Here is an 18731-nt window from a genome sequence, read left to right on the forward strand (position 1 = left end):
CACTTGTTAGTTGCTGTAAGATCCATAACAACTGCATTATAACCCCTAAAAGTATTTTTTACCAAAACCGATGATATTGTTAAGACTCACTAACAAAAAACAACCAACAAAACCCAAACAAGTGAAACACTGCCAAAATGTGCTCATCAGAATTTTCTCTAATATCAAAAAACAAACAAAAAAAAAGTGCTAAATTAAAGGCTTTTTACTTGCATTAACCACTTTTATGCTTGTTTTGAGCTATGCCAAGAGCAAAGACCCCCTTGTTTTGTGCCCTGTGGTGCCATGTTGAACGGAGAAGAGCAAAAGCAATTATTTGGGTCTCAGTGGTGAATCTCAAGAGCAAATCCACTGTCAGGGTAGGACAGAGAGTTTTCAGAGCACCCTTCTGGGTCCTGTAGTAAAGTGCTGGCAAAGCCCAGCTCGTGTCCCTCCCTTCTAGCACCAGCCTTCACTAACAAAACAACCCCAAAACCTCTGCAGAGGCTGGAGGCAAATGTACCCTCCTTACCAAGGACTGAAAAATGGCATTGATGGATATAAGCAGTGATTTCATGATGTAGAATCCCACAGCTGTTTTATCTGACTGCCCTTAAATAAAGGTTTCCTTTCCTTGTATTTTGGATTTTTCATTCCAGAATGTGAACAAGCAAACGATTGATCTTTTCAGCAGCTCCTCTCACACTAATTGATGATGAGGGAGTTTTATAACATCAGGCAGAGCATCTTGAAATTTCCTTCCTACAGCATTACATGTAAATAAAATGTTATGGATAATGAACTGGGTGACATTTCTACGCTTTGTACATGTTTCTCTATCCTCAGGTTACCACCAAGAGAGGAGCAATTCCAAAATTTTACATGTATTTTAATGTAACACAGGTTTTTTTTTTTTCCTTTTTCATTGCATTAAAGTGCTATCTATTCTTACAAGGGTACAGCAGGATTATAAAGCAGAAAAACAGGCACAGAAGATATAATTTGTTTTCTTGCATAGCAGGTTTTAGCCATTAATTTTAAATGCAAAGAGTGAATTTTGTGTTTCTTTTCTGACTGAAACTATTTTTAAGGAGTCAGAACTTATTTTCCTCTATTTGGTACAACTCATACCATGTATTATAAAACATGAAAATAACATCTTAATCAAAATTTTTACTCAGTGAGACTATAATGTCATCTGTGAAAGCAATGAGATTATGTACTGGGGGAGGACAGTGTCACAGAAAATTTAATGAAAAACAACTGCTTTTTTTTTTTTCCTAGAGCCACTGCAAAATCACCCACAGCTTTCAAACAAACAAGCACTGTTAAACCCAGGCTTTTCTCTCTTTAAACAAATGCACATTTCTCTCTCTGTGCCTCAAGCCCACAAGGGCCTGATCCATCCTGAAACTCCCAAGTGACCTGAGGAGTTGAGTGTGCATGTACAAACCTAACAGGAGGGGCAGAGGGAAGGTGGAGAGACCCTCCTCTCTTTGGGTTCCTGACCATGCTTGAAGCAAAAGTACTTTATGCCATGCTAACTGTGGGCCCAGCTATATTTACTTTCCCCATTAAACCCTTCTCTGAAATCAATAGGGAATTTAACTGTGAAAAATTGGCTCTCTAACTTTGGACTGGGCTATGTGTTCCCCAAGCCCCCAGGCAGCACTTGGTTACAGCCACTTGCCAGGAAGCTTCCAAAATCAACCAATGTTGTTAAAATACTGTCTGCATATGGTAAAACAAAATATGAACTGGGTTTATTTTGATAATGACCCCCTGTTGCTATCAGGAAATGTGTTGGTGCAGTCATGGTTTTGCCCCTGTGAACCTGAGACAAGCCTGATACCAAAAAATAACAAACAATCATCCCGTGGTTGTATTTCCGTGTATTTTTAGCATTTTTGTGGGTTGTATTTGAAACACACGAGTGACTGCACCCCTCTGGAGTCATCCCTGCTGTTTATTGGTGTTAGCAACCTCCAGCTACGTTTGCAAAGATTTGAGCAATTCTGCCTTTGGAATTTATTCACCTCTGTGCTCCATGCATCTCACATTGACAACCCAAGTAAATGGAACGGAGCATTTTTCTTTGAAGGTGCAGTGATTTCTTGAGTGAGAGCTGATTTGGGGTTTGCCTGTTGCCATTTCTCCTGGAGAGAGGTGATGGCCACCAATGGCTTGCCACCCTGAGCAGGATGATGGATGGATCCCTCCACGGAGAGCACAGCACTTATTAAAGGATGTCTTTCAAAACCCTCATGCAGAAATCTTTTCTAAGGATAATCCCTTCTAGAAACAACCTCCTGGTGATCCCCAGAGGATTTCTGGAGATCTTGACACCCTCTGAATATTTATTGGAGAAAAGAGGGTGTCACTGCTGTTACGTGGCATGAAGGCACTCCACAGGGTGCCCACATCCAGGCTGGAAATTTACATGAAATATATGTGGGCAATAAAGAAATAAAAGAGCCTGTATGTCATTTCAATCCAGCTATTGCAAATCCAGTTATTCATCCTGCTCCAGGCTACTTGCATTGGTGTATATGAGAGTTATTATATTTGTACTGCATTTAGAGCAACTGCAGGGACAGATTTTCCCCAATTCTTTCTTCCAAATTTCATGTTCAACAACTGCCCAGAGATAAGTTACTCCCTCTCTTTTGCTGCCTTATTATGGCCTATTGAATGGCTCCAAAATTCAAAAGGACAAAAAAAAGAAAAAAAAAAGATGTTTTTGGGGTGAGTTGTGAACAGTGTTTTGCCCATTAAATGCTCAGGGAATATCAAAGGAAGGGAAATATTTTAAATTTTCCGTTTTTGATGTTCCACTTAATGGGACTAATCTCTCTTTTATAATTAGGTAATTAACATTTTTTTTATTTAACTGTCTTTTTGCACACAAGACAGGGTGAAAGGCAAGCAAAAGCACTACCTTCCCTGAGCTGGTTAGCAGTATCAGTGTTACAGATCTCTAATATGCATTCTCTTGCTGCTAATATCAATACCCACTCACAGTGCACCCAGTGCTGAAGGAACTGTTGCTGTGTATGCTTTGAATGTATATAAGGGATGATATATTTTCCTTTCTGCTTTTTTCCCCTTTCTTTCTGTACTACTTTAAAACAAATGGTATGAAACCACAGAATCAATGCTAATGTACCACATTCTGTTTCTGGCCTGAAAATATAAAATACAAAGAAATTCTGTTAAAGGTGCCAATTCCCTCCTTTGCCATGTCTGGGTGCTGCAGGGGGTGAGCCCAAGGGACGAGCCATTCCTTGTGGTCACAGCCAGGATGCTCTGGACCAGGCTGATCCAGAACCATCCCTAAGGGTATTTTTGTGTGCTTTAATAGATGCTGTATGTTTTCATGACTAAGGCATTGAGGGGTAGTTGAAACGAGTCTATTTGACAGTTTTCTTCAGTGCTGATAAAAAACTCCAAACAATTCTCATTTGCTTTTGAGATGGACTACATTTGTTCCTTGTGTGAGTCTCATTCTGCATTAACAGCAAAAGGACTCTCTCAGTCCCCCCTCCTCCCCCCTCTGGCTTCTACAGTGGTATTCAGAATGGCAAAAAGGGAGTGTTTAATGAGGAAGCTCATTTCTAGTGCTATTATAATAATAACAGCAGTGATAATAATGAAATTAGGAGGAGACAAAAGATAAGAGGAAAGACTGGAGTAATGGCAACCAAACTCAGGGTGTTTCTGGATTCCTCTGCCTTTTCCTTTTGTAAAGATGGTTAACCTAAAGAAGCAGCACAGATGAAAAACCAAGACTGAGGGTGGGTGGAGAAAGCAGTTTTAAAAACTGTGCAAGCAGGGATGAAACAGCTTCTGCAAAGGAGGGTACACCACTAAATAGCTCCATTCAGCAGGAGAGAGAAAAGGAAGGGGTGAAGGGACAGGATGAAAGGGAAGATGAGAGCTGGTGAGAAGGCAAGGGGGGCACTGTGCACACATGGGAAATGAGATTTTTCCGTGCCTTCCCCTCCCACGTTCGGGCTGTGGCAGGGACAACAGCAGGGATTTAAGGAGGATGCCCAGCATCTCTCTCTCCCTTTGCCTTTCCCAGCAGAGCAGGGAGGGAGGCGCAGCCGGACACGCTTCCCCAAACACGTGCCCGCAGCCCCGTCATTTCCTCTGCCACCTCCCTGGCTGTCCCCTGGGAGCACAATGTCCCTTCATCATCACTCTGCCTGCCCACCCTGCACTCTGCCACCAACTTTTTGGGCTGCATTTCTTAGCTATCCTAATCACAGTTCACCAAAGACTTGCAAGAAAAGTGGACTTTTCTACCCAAAATATATTTCTTTCTTTTTTTTTTTCTTTTTTTTCTTTTTTTTCCCTCATCTAGAGGGATGGGTGATCTTGAGCTACTGTGAATTCTCCTGCTAATTATATCTACACTCATAGTCAGCTTTCACATTCACAGCTCTAATGACAAACAGATCTGAGATATTTTTGCTGTGTTCAATTTACCATTATGCACCAAGGTTATACTCTTCCTTGACCTGCCCAACCCAGTGTAATATTAACAAATTGAGCATTTATGCGAGTTCCTTTCCAAGCATGAAGTTGATTAGGAATTTAGGAAATGCTGGTGATTTAAAGATTAACCTTTCATATAATTACTGACATAAACCAGAGCTATTAAGGTATTAGAAACAACTATTCAGAGCATATTCTACATTAAAAACCAAATCACATTTAGAGCCATGTGAAAGACTTTCCATACCAGCCAATTTTTTTTTTTTTTTTTTTTTTTTAAACAGCAGAAGAAAAACCTGGTGAAAGGAAAGGAGTAAGCACAGCCTACCTCTAAAGTTATGGGGAGGAAAGCAAAGCTATAAAAATAATACAGAAACCAAGCAACAGTCTTCTGCTGGCAAGACACAGCTTGTAATTGGGTGGGTGGCTGTGAAGAGCTGAGATGAATGCTGCAGAGCACTGTAATTTTATTGCACCCTGTCTGCTCTGAAGTGAACATATCTGCAATGAAATCTGTATTTCTGTGAGAACAGGGCAATTGGGTTTTTTGGGTTTTTTTTTTGTTTGTTTGCTTTGTTTTGTTTTTTGGGTTTTTTTGGGTTTTTTTTTTTTTTTTTGTTTTGATCATAATTAGGATCATATCACTTGTTGGCATTCAGGCACAATTCTGAGGCTTTAAAGAAATTACTGTTCTTACTCCTTTTGCTGGGGAGATAGCTGGGGGAGACAGTCAAAGGGAAGAGGCTGCACTGAAAGGAGTTTGAGCTCCAAGTCCCAGATCTGCATCACAAGAGAAGAAATATTCAGTTGAAAATAAACACCAGCTTTTCACCTTTCCCTCCATCCCTCCTCTTCCTAAAAATCCAAATATGTAAATATGATGAAAATCAGAGATAGGTGGCAGTGCTAAAGGAATAATACATTAATACTATGCACATCTGTGTTTGGCAAACAGCACCTACTATTCTGCTAAGGCACTTTTCTTTTTAAATCATTTCCCTGCTTTCATGTTCTTCACATCCTCACCATACACTGTCACTACTGCCAGAAAGATTTCTTTCAGCACGGGTGCTATGGGAACATGACCAATTCCCTTCCATTTCTGAGCTAACAAAGACTAAATCCAAGATTTCAAAGGCAATAGGTGAGTAGTAAAATCTACTTCATCACTGAATTATCACTTTTAGCACAGCAGATTTCTCTGACTGACATGATTAGACACTAAGCCCAGTTATTCATTTATTACCAACTTTAATCTGGCCCTTTTTGCTGATGTGCCTTTCTCCTGAGAGCAGAACAGAGCACAACACTGGAGAGAGGGTAGAAAAGTTTTTTGGTAAAATCTTAAGATTTATAAAAATATGCATGGGCACATCAAATTGATTTAAGGGCTGATCCAATGGAAAAAAAAAATGCAGCTTATGTATAGCAGATCTTCCTGCAGTAGCACACCTCTGTACCCTAGTGGTTACAGTCAGGTATGAGCAAACATCCTCCTGAGAGCTGGGGGACTCAAACTGAAAACAGATTTCTGAATTCCTTTCAAAATACATACTCTCCCTCTGATTTTTAACCCTTCTTACCCATTCTCACATTTTTCATTCCCAGAGCCTCACAAGCAGGGTGAATTAAAAAACAAGAGGGGGAGAAGGAAGAGGAGAGCTCTGAAAATCCCAAACTAAGCTGCAAGAACAGTCCATAGCTATTGAATTCCAGAGGTTTTGAGCCTTTTCACAACTGTCAGCCCATTGAAACATGTCTGCTATCAACCCTCTTTGCAGGATGAGAGGTAATGTGAGCTCCCGAGAGTAAACCTGGTTCTGTCTTTGTGGTCCAGTGCCTCTCTGACAGCCTGGCTTGCTTAGAGAGCCTGGTAAATATTAAAGAATGTTAATAATAATGAGATAAACCATCTAGGGATTTTTAACCCACTCTTTTTTCTTTTTTTTTTTTTTTTTTTTTTTAACTTGGCTCTATAATAAAGCTTATCATGACAGAAAATTTACTTCTCTGATCCACATTATATCCCAATGTTTTTTTTTTTTTTTTTCCACAGCAAACAAATTTGTGGCTGCTGCTCAAAGGTTTGCAATCCTTGTGCTAAAGAGGCCACTGGATGTCAAATGTTTACCCTAATTCCATGTAAATGTCACTCCATATTGGACATTTTGTGTTTCTTTATCAGTGAATTCAGCTGCCTCCACCTTCACCTTCCCCCTGCACCATAACTCCTTTTCCAAACAGCCCAGAACCTGCTGCTCCTGTCAGATCAAATTCCCAAACAACTGGATGCCATGAATTTATTATGTAATTGCTGCAGTCTAATAAATTGGATGTGCATCCCATGGCCTGAGAGATGAAGAAATCATGGGGACAGCAAACAAGCAGGAGGAATGCAGCTGACATTCTCTCTCTGGGGAAAACCCACAAAACAAAATCCCTGTGTGGGACAGTGCTTGAGGAAAGGGGAGGGCACAGAGCACCAGCTGAAAGAAAAGGGGGAATTCATGGGATAGAGGAAATCACTGCTAAAAGATAGAGGGGAAAATTGTAAAGGGGACAGTGCCCATAACAGATGAATCAGAAAGAGATTTAGATGAGAACCAACACAGCTGATCCTCACCAGGTGATTACAAAGCACTGTGGTGATTTCTGATAACAAAAGGAGCCCATATAAACCTACATCTGCAGTGGGAAACAGCAATCCACAAACTCCCAGGGAGCTAAACCTGGGCTTATTCCTCTGTCCATCTTGGCTTTGTCATGATTGGGTTTTTGGTCGATTTTTAAAAAAATTTGCTTTTTAATTGCTGTCAAGCACAGAACTTAACCCATGGAGATTGTGCTTTGGCTTCATGGGGAATATGCTAAGCCAAAAGTTGTTTTCTCGACGGGTGGCACTTCTAGACTGAAGCAAAACTTCCTATATTGCTTTGTGTGTCTATTTCTCTGATTCTAGCCACTGTTGGGAATTACATTAGGTTATTCTAGGTGGCAGAATTAAGAACTTCCCAAAAAAGTTCCCTGAGTAGTTTTATGAAGTTACACTGAGTATCTTTCCTAATAAGAGTTGAAAACTCTTTTTTTCCCCCTGGTTCTCTTTTCCCACCATGTAGGATGCTCCAGCCCCAATCTGTCATTTTTCATTAGCACAGGAGTCAAGCTATGGCTATTAATGAAAACTCTTAATAAGGATTTGATGAATAAGTCCTGGAAAATCAAACTTGAAACAAACAAGCTAAAATCGGTGTCAGATCTATTTTTTGTATGCTAGAAATTGGGAAATGAAGGCCTGTATAAAGCACTAGGAAATTTAAAACAACAAATCATATTTGGACTTTTGAAGAGCTGTTGACAAGATATTCAGTTTGCCATAAATAAGACAAGCTCCATTGTCATAGAAAACTAGGTAGGAACTCAGAAATACAGTGGCTTTTTATTCATACAGGGAAAAAATGGAGCACAGTGTGGTCCCAGGGTCAGGACTGCTGAATCATCTCAGCTATCATCAGGAAATAGATGGCATTTTTCGAATGACAGATTATTTATATTGTGAAAAATAATGGAAATCGTGTGGATGTGCAAAGGGACTTCCAAAGGCTGAAGCTTATATAAGCTTTGATGGATGAAATTCTGAATTGTCAAATACAAAGCAAAAGACAAGATATAAGGGAAACTGTTCATCTGTGCCTCAGTGATGTAAGTTATAGGCAACAATTGCAAAACTGTCTTCCAGGGTATTGCATTAAAATCTCTGCCCAGTGTGCAGAGAGGGGAGAAAAAGAGGAAAAAAGAGAAGTGGAATCACATCTCTAATGGAACAGCTCTCAAGAAATTAAATAGTGTGATATAAACACTCCTATGGCTTCAGCTAGAAAATTCTATCAAGGCTAAGTTAGAAAAGGATCTGAGTGCCAGATAAGGATAAACTCCTGACAGGTGAAAGGATGAGTGATTTGGGAAAGTTTGGGAGGAGGGAGGCGAAGAAACCGGACCTGCAAGAGCGGCAGGAGAGCAAAACGTGGATCCACCCCCCCTCTAGTGGCCGGTCCCCACCGGCCGCTGCAGAAAGCGCCCGAACCATCGGGCAGCAGCTTTCGAACAAGCACACACCCGTCGTTTTTTATTCCAAAAAACTTCAATTTGATGTTGCTTCGCCCCATACTATTATTTTCTATTCCTCATTAAACTGCCTGCTGCATTCCTGTGTTGTTTCTTGTCATTACTCAGTGCACAAGCTGTTGTGCAGATGGATTTTTTTTTTTTCCTGCCTGCAAGAAGAGGATGCCGAGTGTGACAGGGGCCACGCACACCCTGGCATTAGGAACAAACATAAAATTTTTTAAAAATAACATTTGGAAGTCACTGTATAAGACATCACCAATGCAAAAAAAAAAAAAAAAAAAAAAAAAGGCATTGAAAACAAGGAACAGTTGTACAGAAATGGGAACGTGGAACTAATTTCGTACATACATCCCTAAAACTTTTTAGATTAAAAAATATACTCTTTTAGGGACAGCATCTAGGACAGGACATATGTTTTATTTTTTTATGTCTTACTCATGGACCAGTCACTGAATTTCCATGTTTCCCACCAACCAGCACACCTGGGGAAACCGAGGCTGGGTGAGCCCTTCACATTCCCACATCCTGAACACAGACAGATTACTCTTGGTCACTTACTCCTTCCTCTGTCTTCTGTAGGACATGCACTAAAACTGGAAGAATCCCCATTTTTACGATTTTTTTTCTGAATAATTCAATGTACCAGACCATTTTCTGCTGCTATTCTGTAACAATCTACCCTGGAATACTTTGTGGACTGAGGAGAGGGGATGCTGAGCTGGGTGCAGAGAGGGGCTGGGAGCACTGAGCAGGAGCTCAGCCCTGTCTCTGGTTGAGGTAACACCAAACACTTTGCCAGAACTGGGTGTTTTGTCAAACTTCCACATTCTACCCTCCAAAAAAGAAGAAGAAAACAGAAGAAACCTGGAGCAGAAGTGAACATCCTTCAGCTGCATCTATTGCATCCCTAAGCTAATTAATTCTAGTGTACCAGGCTGGGCTTGTAGGGGAGGTGAGAAGTCACAAGGAGTTGTATCTGCCTCTTGTAAAAATCTTTCCATCAATCTTTTCTCAATCCCTGCTTCAAATGCCACCCTCAGCACTGATTTTTAAGCAGCAGGTTAAATTATGAATTTGATAGGGAGAAATATAAACCCTTTCTACAGGTGATTTGCTAAGAAATTGCCTAAGAATGTAGTTTTAATTAAGGCTTGTAAGACACTCTTGTATGCATTTTAATAATTAAAGAAGGGCTGCTGCCCTTTTATAAATTATTCTGAAATTACCTGTTGATTATCTAAGATGGTGCCTTTTTGTGTGCTATTATTGTTCAGATGGAGTTCAGATCACCCTTAATTTAATTTGAATAATTAATTTGTTCAACTGAAACGGAAAAAAAAAATCACAAACAAGGCACATTTTGACTTTTCATATGTTAAATTTAAAGAACAAACCCATTTTCAATGTGTCTTGATAATGGGAGCTTGTTAAAAATAGTCAGTCAACAGATCATTCAAGATTTGTATATAATGATGTAAGCAATTTGCTCTTCCATTACCAAATTAATTCAAGTTTCTGTACATGGCAAATATTATTTGCTAAGTCTCTTCTGTGTGTATTCTGTGCTTCCAGAGGATTAAAGAAGGAATTTTGTCACTGAAAGAATAGGAAAACAGATTTGCAGATGTAGCAATCTTATAAAATCCCGAGCTCAGAAAAAAAAAAACATATGCAATGCCACCAAGAAGGAAAAATCATTTCCCAAATTGTCCCAAGTCTCTTCCTACAGAGATTAAAAAGACAATGATGTACTTCCTACGTGACTCTTTTCAGCTGCCTGCAGGAACAGGCCAGCTCCCATTCCCTTCCCGTGATTAGGCTCAGGATTAATTTCACGCCTGTCTCTTCGTTCCTATATTTGTCATGTTAGGTATTTTTTGCAAGGTGAACACAAGTTATTTTATTCAGAGGTGTGAAAAAAATAATAATAAAAAAAAAAAGAACTGGTCCTTGCTGCATTAGTCAGGTTTCCATCACTACGAAGTAAAGCATCAATTGGGATGAAAACTCTAGAAATCACTTTTTTTTTTTTTTTTTTAAATTCTTGCCAACTACATAATTATGCCTCAAATGATTTTGTGCCAGGTGGTTTGGCTAACAGATGGAATGGTATATTTGTTCACTCTTCGTAAACCAAGCTCCTTTCAAAAGCTTGTGAGCCAAAAGTATCTAAATTATTGATTGGCAGTTATATATGCCTAATAAGTAATTAAACTAGCTACAAATTACAGTGACTCCTGTGAGCGTTTAAAAAAAAAGGTATAGAAAATATGTGATTTCCAGTAACATTTTTAAATCATGGCAGATAAAAATATTGGTGTGAAACGATGCACTACAGACAAAGAGCTTTGGTAGGAAGCACCTTAGAAATGTCTAAAGCAGGACACTTTGCATAACAGGGATCCGTGGGCTGAGAGAGGGACCTGGGAGAACCTCAGGAAGTTCAGCAAGGCCAAGTGCAGGGTCCTGGCCCAGAATGAGCCAATCCCAGGCACAAACACAAGGCTGAGTGCAGAATGGATGAGAGCAGCCCTGGGGAGAGGGAGGTGAGGGTGCTGGGGGTGAGAGCTGCACATGCCCCAGCCCAGAACCCCCCGTGGGCAGCAGGGGAGGGGGATTCTGCAGGTGAGAGAGCTGCCTCCAGCCCTGGGGTCCAGCAGCAGAAGGACCTGGAGCTGCTGGAGAGAGTCCAGAGGAGGCCACAGAGCTGCTCCAAGGACCTGGAGCCAGGCTGGGAGAGCTGGGGATGCTCAAATGGAGAAGAAAAGGCTCCAGGGAAAGCTCAGAGCCCCTTCCAGGGCCTAAAGGGGCTCCAGGAGAGCTGGAGAGGGACTGGGGACAAGGGATGGAGGGACAGGACACAGGGAATGGCTTCCCAGTGCCAGAGGGCAAGGTTAGATGAGATTCTGGGGAGAAATTGTTCCCTGTGAGAGTGCTGAGGCCCTGGCACAGGGTGCCCAGAGAAGCTGTGGCTGCTCCTGGATCCCTGGAAGTGTCCAAGGCCAGGCTGGACAGGGCTTGGAGCAACCTGGGACACTGGGATGTGTCCCTGCCCACAGACAGGGTTGGAATGAGATGAGCTTTGTGGTCCCTTCCAACCCAAACCATTCTGTGATTCCATAAGATTAAAAGTTGTTCCAAAGGCTTACTTAAACAACTAGAGCTTGTGAGCAGATCTAACAAATACAGTCAGGTTCTCAAGACACTCCCAGACAACACATCCTCAATACAACCACCACTCTGGAGGGAGAAATTAAACTGAGATCAAACCACGAGGTAACCACTGCTGTATCCATCCTGCATTGGGAGTTATCTGGGGCTCATTTATTTCTTGCCTGCACATCCCAGAAGGAAATGGCCAGGAGTCCATTTCATCAGGAGGTGTCACAATGACTGGGAATGTGCTCAACACCCAGAGAAGGCACAGATGAAATCCAGCCTGGCTGAAAGGTGCTGCTCTTGGAGCACACGTGCAGATCATTGTGCTGAGGAGGCACAGCAGGAATTTGATGAACAGCACATGTCAGCAGGTATTTTCAAGCTGGAAACAGCCTGGATTTTCTCCTCCTGTGCCCATCAGCTGGGCTGTAAAGGTACAAGAACTCTGTGACAGGGCTGACCCCGTCCCATTAAACATTTCCCTGAGCATCTGCAAACATCACTGATTTCCCAGCCCGTGTAATGATCCTCATCATAATCCCACCAAGCTGAGGGCAGCAACAGATCCATTTCCCACCCAACCCTCCCATGGGAAAATAGCAATTAATTTAAAGAAAAACAAAAAATGAGAAAAGCTTTTTGTCATAGTATATTAATATCTGTACTATTGCTATCACAGAGCTGTGCCAGAAACATTGATTTAATAGGCACTGCAAAGCAATTACCATGCAAATAATATTAGCCAGCAATTTATAATTTTTTTAGTGAAGTCCTTGTTTTGGCTAGCAGACCACAGTAACAGATTCCAATAAAACTGGGTAATTGAAAGAAATTGTAAGTGTCTAAATAGCTGTGACACCAAACATATGAAACAGCAGTTCTCAGCCTGGCCTCTTGGTCTGCTTGTGATTTCAAATATGGACAACCTGGGGAGCCAACAAAGGAACAGCCTACACAGCAAAAAGAGAGCACTGAAGCAGCCAGAAGGAAAGACACTGAGGAAAACTCTCTTCATAGTGACATTGGCAAGGAGGGCAATGGAGAATAATGTAGAGAGTTTTAAGCCTCTTAGAAAACAGCACTCCTGCCTCAAATCCTTCCTTTTCTCCGGTTTTCTTCATAATAAGCTTTTTTTTTTGAGTAAGTTTTTGTTGTTTTTTTGTTTTTTTTTTTTTTTAATGCAATATATGTTCATCTATTTATAGCACAGAATTGGAGACTTGCTTAGATTAACTGAAATGTTAAAGTCCATGTTCAGCTTCTGAAGTTGCCCATTGATCCTCTTGCCTTGGATTGATCAGAGCAATAGGATTTTACCTGAATCACTTTTGTATTCTTCCTGTGACTACCAGAAGACAAACTAAGTTGCTTAGCTCACACCAGAGTGCTGTGACATTCACAAAATTAAGGAAACTTCACATTGCAAGACCTAAAATATTTAATTCCCTACAAAAGAGATACTGACAGCTGTGTACTTCAAGACATAATAATATAGCTAACAATTAAATGATGCCTCCTAGGAAATCTGGGACAGGAAAGCATGTCACAGTCAAGTCTGTCATCCCTGGAAAGACCTTTGGAGATCATCATATATGCACGCACTTTCTGAGCAGGGCCAGCAGAAGCCAGAAAGGTCACTGGAAAACTGGTAGAAAATGCCAATAGCGAAATAGATGAACAATTTTTACAAAAAAAACTTTCAGACTGTTTGAGACAGCAAAAAGCTCATCACATTTTCAGCCTTCAGTTCACTACAAGACTGAATCAAGAAGCAAGGGAAGGGTAATGGGAAGAACCTGCGCTGTGTAAAGCAGGTTTATGTACAAACTCAGCCTGTTACTGAATCCATCCTAATGTAAGTGAACAAACATAAATGTATCATAAAGCACATGCCTCCACTGAAATAAATACCAGTCTCTTAATGTCTTTATATGTCTAATAATCTTAATGATCTTAATTAGTATTAATCTCTTAATTATGATAACCTTATCTTACAAGGATACCTATGCTGGCATGATAACTGAATTCATACTTCAGCATTTTACAGTCAAAATCTGCTTCATTTCCTCAACAGTTCTTCAGGCAGAATGGCAGCTGACATGACAAAATCAGGCAGGAACACATTTGGCATTTGCCACAAACCTATATCAAGATATAGAGTCTTGACTCTGTAGCTTTGCCAAGGAGTAGGAGGATCCACAGGCAAGGATCCCAGTTTTAGACACCAGAGTTTTAAATACAGTAGAGGAGGTTAATAAAGCACCAACTCTCTACACCTGAATTCAGTGCTCAGTGTCAAAGCCTGCATGGATTTTCACAAACTGGTGGCTCATAGTGCTGGGCTGATTCTGTCACTGTTGTTTCAGATGTGACGCTTTTTGGAAGAGCACAAACCCAGGGTCACTGAGGAGAAGGTGCCATTTAATGTGAACAGTGGGATGTCTCTCAATCCAAACATGGATCAAGATTTTCCCATGGAATGGAGGTTGGCCTAGAAATGCTGTGGCAATAAAGTCTAAAACCACAAAATCTGTAGGTGAGTTGATTTCACCCCCACCACAGAAGCCCTGGAGGAAGCCAAGCTAATTGAGCATAAATTGTAATCTTCCCGTTCCATGTAGACTTTCACAGCCAAAGGTTATTTCTAGACCTCTCCTAGGTCTAGAAGTCGGTAGCTCAGCTCAGTTAGTTTGCAAGTCTGAGTTTACCACAGGAATCTAAAAGACTGACAAGGACACCAGGACACAGAGAAACCAGAACTTCTTTGGTTATGGAGCTTTTCCCTTTGCCTCATTCCACAGATGGGAGCTCAGCATGGCTGATGCTGATTCAACTGGAGCACGTCTGGAGAGATCTGGAGACAGATTTTTTTAATTTTTTTTTTTTTTCTCAGACACATCGCTCCATCAAGGGCTTGGCTAAATCTCACACCAATCTCTAATTCTTAGCTATCAGTGCAGTGCTTCTCAATAACCTTGTTGTCTTCTTTCACTGTTAAGGGCTACCTTGGTTTATTAGACAGCTTATAAAACACAAACACTGGTGACCAGACAATTTCCTTAGAACTCTGTGAAAAAGGTTAGAGATTTGAATCATATCAATGCTATCAGAGAAGAAAAAAAATTGTTTTACTTCTGCTATGGTAACTAAGAGACGTGATTCTCCGATCACAGTCTGGTTCATCCAGAAGGTTTCTACTCCTCTAGTGATGTTACAGCCTTCATTTTTCTGGAAGTTTCTGCTAAATTTGTGTATTCAGCTGGCTGACTTCAGATTTTTCAAAGATAAGTGAAGACACTCCAGAATTATGCTGGCAAGGGAGTATCAGCTCTCCCCAGGTATCTGGAGGATTCTTGGGAGTGTGAAGCCAGGGCTCTGGACACATTCCTTGCATGGATAGAAAATGAGTGGTCCCACATTTCAGAGTCAAGAAAAAACAGTCTTGAGCCACACAAGGACACACCCCAGTAGAGAGGACAGCAGCCTGCTGAATGTGACTTTGAACAGCTAATTCCAGAAGCAGCCATAATTTCAGCAGTAAATTCCACCAAAATAACTGAAATCACCTCCAGCAAGGACCTTCAGCTCGGACTGATTGTACAATACAAGTTTCCCTAGCAAGGCTCACCAACTGTTGCACTCCAAATTCACACCCCACTTCAGAGAAATTTCCTTAAGTAGGTAAGTAATGTCTTTTGAAAACCGAGATTTGCCTAATGTCAGAAAAAAGAACTCCTTGTCATAAGGTACCGCCACCAGCATATCAAATGGCTAAATTAGAGCTAATTTAATACTTTCAATCTAGGCTGGTGTCACCAGCCCCTAGAACTGCATCAGATGATATTCACAGGATAAGAAACTCTATTTCAGACAAGAGTGGCTCTGAAAAACAATAGAAGATTTTCAAGCCTTTTTTTAAGGGAAACTGTTCGATCATCTTATCTCCTATGCAGAGTAAGATAAGAAGCAATCAGCTCAATTTGGAATAAAAGAGATTTGTATTCCATATTAGAAAGCAATTGCTAACTGTAAATATAGTTCAGCACAGAAGATGAAGAAAGTTCTGTTTGTGCCCAAATTTCAGCATTTTAATCCTTTATTACAACTGAACTGAATTTAAACTCTTGCAAATAACTGTCAATATTATATTACTTCTTAGGAACTGGAACATTTTGCATTCTACTTCAAAAAATTAAGACCTTCTTCACTTATGTCAACTCATAATATTTTCTTAATTTAAAGAAACCTACACACACAAATATTTGAGTGAAATATATACCTGCCTGCATGTGCATGCACAAGTTTCTGACAGCAAACAAACTGGCATGTAATTAAATCATTGAATTGAATTAAGGGAATTTTCAGGGAACATCTAACCTTGACAATAAAGCTGGTGTGTAGAAATCCCTGTACGGGGATTCTGAGGTGTGAAATTCCTGAGTGACCACCAGCCCCCCAGCAGGTCCGTGGGCAGCTGTAGGGAGAAGCTCACAGCAAGGTTTGATAGAAAAGTTGGTGTCACTCAGAGGGGCACAAACTCACACTTTTCCTTGGAAGTGCATCCATATATTGTCACTAATTCACTTTGGACAGACTGAACACTGCTGCTCTTCAAGGTAATGGAAATTCCTGTTGATTGACAGCACAGACAGACCATTGCTTAGTGATTTTGAAAATAAAGTGTAATTGGAGACTGAAACAAGGACATGCTGTCAGCTTTATTCTATTTCCTTGTTTTATATATAACATAAAGGTAGAGTAGGGCAGAGCTGTAAATCCCTGGGTTTATTTTATTAAGCTCCTAGTTTATAAATTGGACTATTTTTGATGCCTGCTTTTTTCAGTTGCTTTCATTCCAAGATTTTTTGTTATTTCAGTTTAAAGAAGGAAGATTGCCAGAAGAAAGAATGGGCATCACTAACTCAGATTGTTCATATTCAGAGCAGGACTAAAATTTGAACAATTCTAAATGGGTTTGACGGTAGGGATAAGGAACAGCTTAATTCAGCAATGTCTTTATACTTTCATTTCTAAAATATTGCATACAAGTCTATTAAACATTGTTATTCAGAAGCTAAAATGACAGAAGAAAATAATGGAAAGCATTTTAAGAATCTATTTAGCTTACTTGCCTGCAAAAAGTCAAAATCAATTGTATCATTCTTGACAAATGTGGCTATTATCAACACCCGCCACTGATAAGGATTTTGCAGCATCCTCAGGCAAAATCCTTCTCTGCTGTATTCTCATTACTCCTATTACACTGTCCTTAATTCTAATCTAAACCTTTCCTGCTGCAATGTTATTCCAGAACTATTTCTCCCATCCAGTAGCAAAATGAAACCTGTTTATTCTCTTCCACTTTGCAGCAGCATTTTTTGTCGTTCAGGACCTGGAGGAAAAATGAGTGCAATTTTCACTTTTCCAGACAAAACACCAGTTCACTCAATCTCCTCTCATTGATCTGATTTTTTCTAGGTCTTTGACCATTATTTTTGTGTTCCTGTTCAATCAGACTTTATCTTTCTTGAAGTCCGTACCCCAAATTGACACGGCATTCAGCAGTGCTCTTACCAGTGTTCTGGGGTGATATATCCTGCTTAGAATATCTTAGAATATCTCAGAATATCTTGCTGGCCCAGGAACAGGTTATGGTGCACTGTGACTCACTGGCATCTTTCCCAAAGAGTCACTGCTGGATTTGTTGTCCCTTTTTATAAAATGCGTGTTTTGGTAGGTAAAAAAAAATAAGGAAAGAAGATCAAGGTGAGATATTTAGGATGACAAGAGGGCTTGAGCACCTCTGCTATGAGGCAGGGGGTGCTCACCTGGAGAAGGGAATATTCCAGGGAGAGCTCAGAGCCCCTTGCAGGGCCTAAAGGGGCTCCAGGAGAGCTGAAGAGGGACTGGGGACAAGGGATGGAGGGACAGGACACAGGGAATGGCTCCCACTGCCAGAGGGCAGAGGGATGGATGGAATACTGAAAAGAAATTGTTCCCTGTGAGGGTGGGCAGGCCCTGGCACAGGGTGCCCAGAGAAGCTGTGGCTGGCCCTGGATCCCTGGAAGTGCCCTAGGTCAGGCTGGACAGGGCTTGGAGCAGCCTGGGACAGTGGAAGGTGTCCCTGCCCATGGCAGGGCTTGGAATGAGATGAGCTTTCTGGTCCTTCCAACTCAAACCAAACAATTCTGTAATTTTATGATTTTCTTATGAGTAAATATTGAAGCTTTGCATATCCACACTTACTAGTAATTTTTTTTTTTTTTCTCACTGTAGTCTCTGTTTTGTTTAATATCTTAGTTGCATTCATAAAATTCAGTTCTGGCAATACTGTGTATACATGAAAGCACATTCTTTTAAGGCACCACTTTTCTTTAGGTGAAGCAGCTCATTCATCTAAATTGATCACACATAAATACATTTGCACTAGCAGAGCTGTTAATTTATATGCCTATTTCAGGCCAGGTACTTAACCAGAAATATCCTTATCCAGATATATAAGCTTTTAAAGTGTCCTAAACTGGGAATAAGCCATTAAATATAAAATACATCCTTCCTCTCACAACCTGTAGTCTGGAAATGCACCATATTGTAAATTAGGTTATTTTAAATTATTTTATAGGAATTTATTGTTTTTTTATTAACTATTTATTATTGCCAAATTATTATTAGGTTATTTTAAATTATTATTTAGGTATTATTTGAAGGAAATTTTGTTTCCGAAAATAATTTACTCATCAGAACAATTATATATCAGGCAAGACACTACTAAGCAATACTATTTTAGAAGTATATTGGGGGGTTTTTTTTGGTCATATGAAGTGGTTTCATTTTCTTCTCCCTCCCAGGGAATGGCAGCTATCCTGACAGTGCTGCAGTTCTTTCTCTGGATGTGGCCCAAGTAAGCTGACACTTGAGAGACATCACAGAGGTGACAGGGACTATATTAACTTTTATGAAAAGTCAAA

General features: G+C 40.5%; 1 protein-coding gene across 1 annotated transcript in view; it reads right to left on the reverse strand.

Annotated features, from left to right (window-relative positions):
- CTNNA2 (catenin alpha 2) overlaps positions 1-18731 on the reverse strand; it is a 363424-nt gene that overhangs the window by 156262 nt on the left and 188431 nt on the right. The gene's annotated exons all lie outside the window — the stretch shown is intronic.

This window comes from Onychostruthus taczanowskii, unplaced genomic scaffold (genome assembly GCF_017590055.1).
Source record: "Onychostruthus taczanowskii isolate IOZ18803 unplaced genomic scaffold, ASM1759005v1 scaffold2, whole genome shotgun sequence".
In the NCBI taxonomy this organism is placed as follows: Eukaryota; Metazoa; Chordata; class Aves; order Passeriformes; family Passeridae; genus Onychostruthus; species Onychostruthus taczanowskii.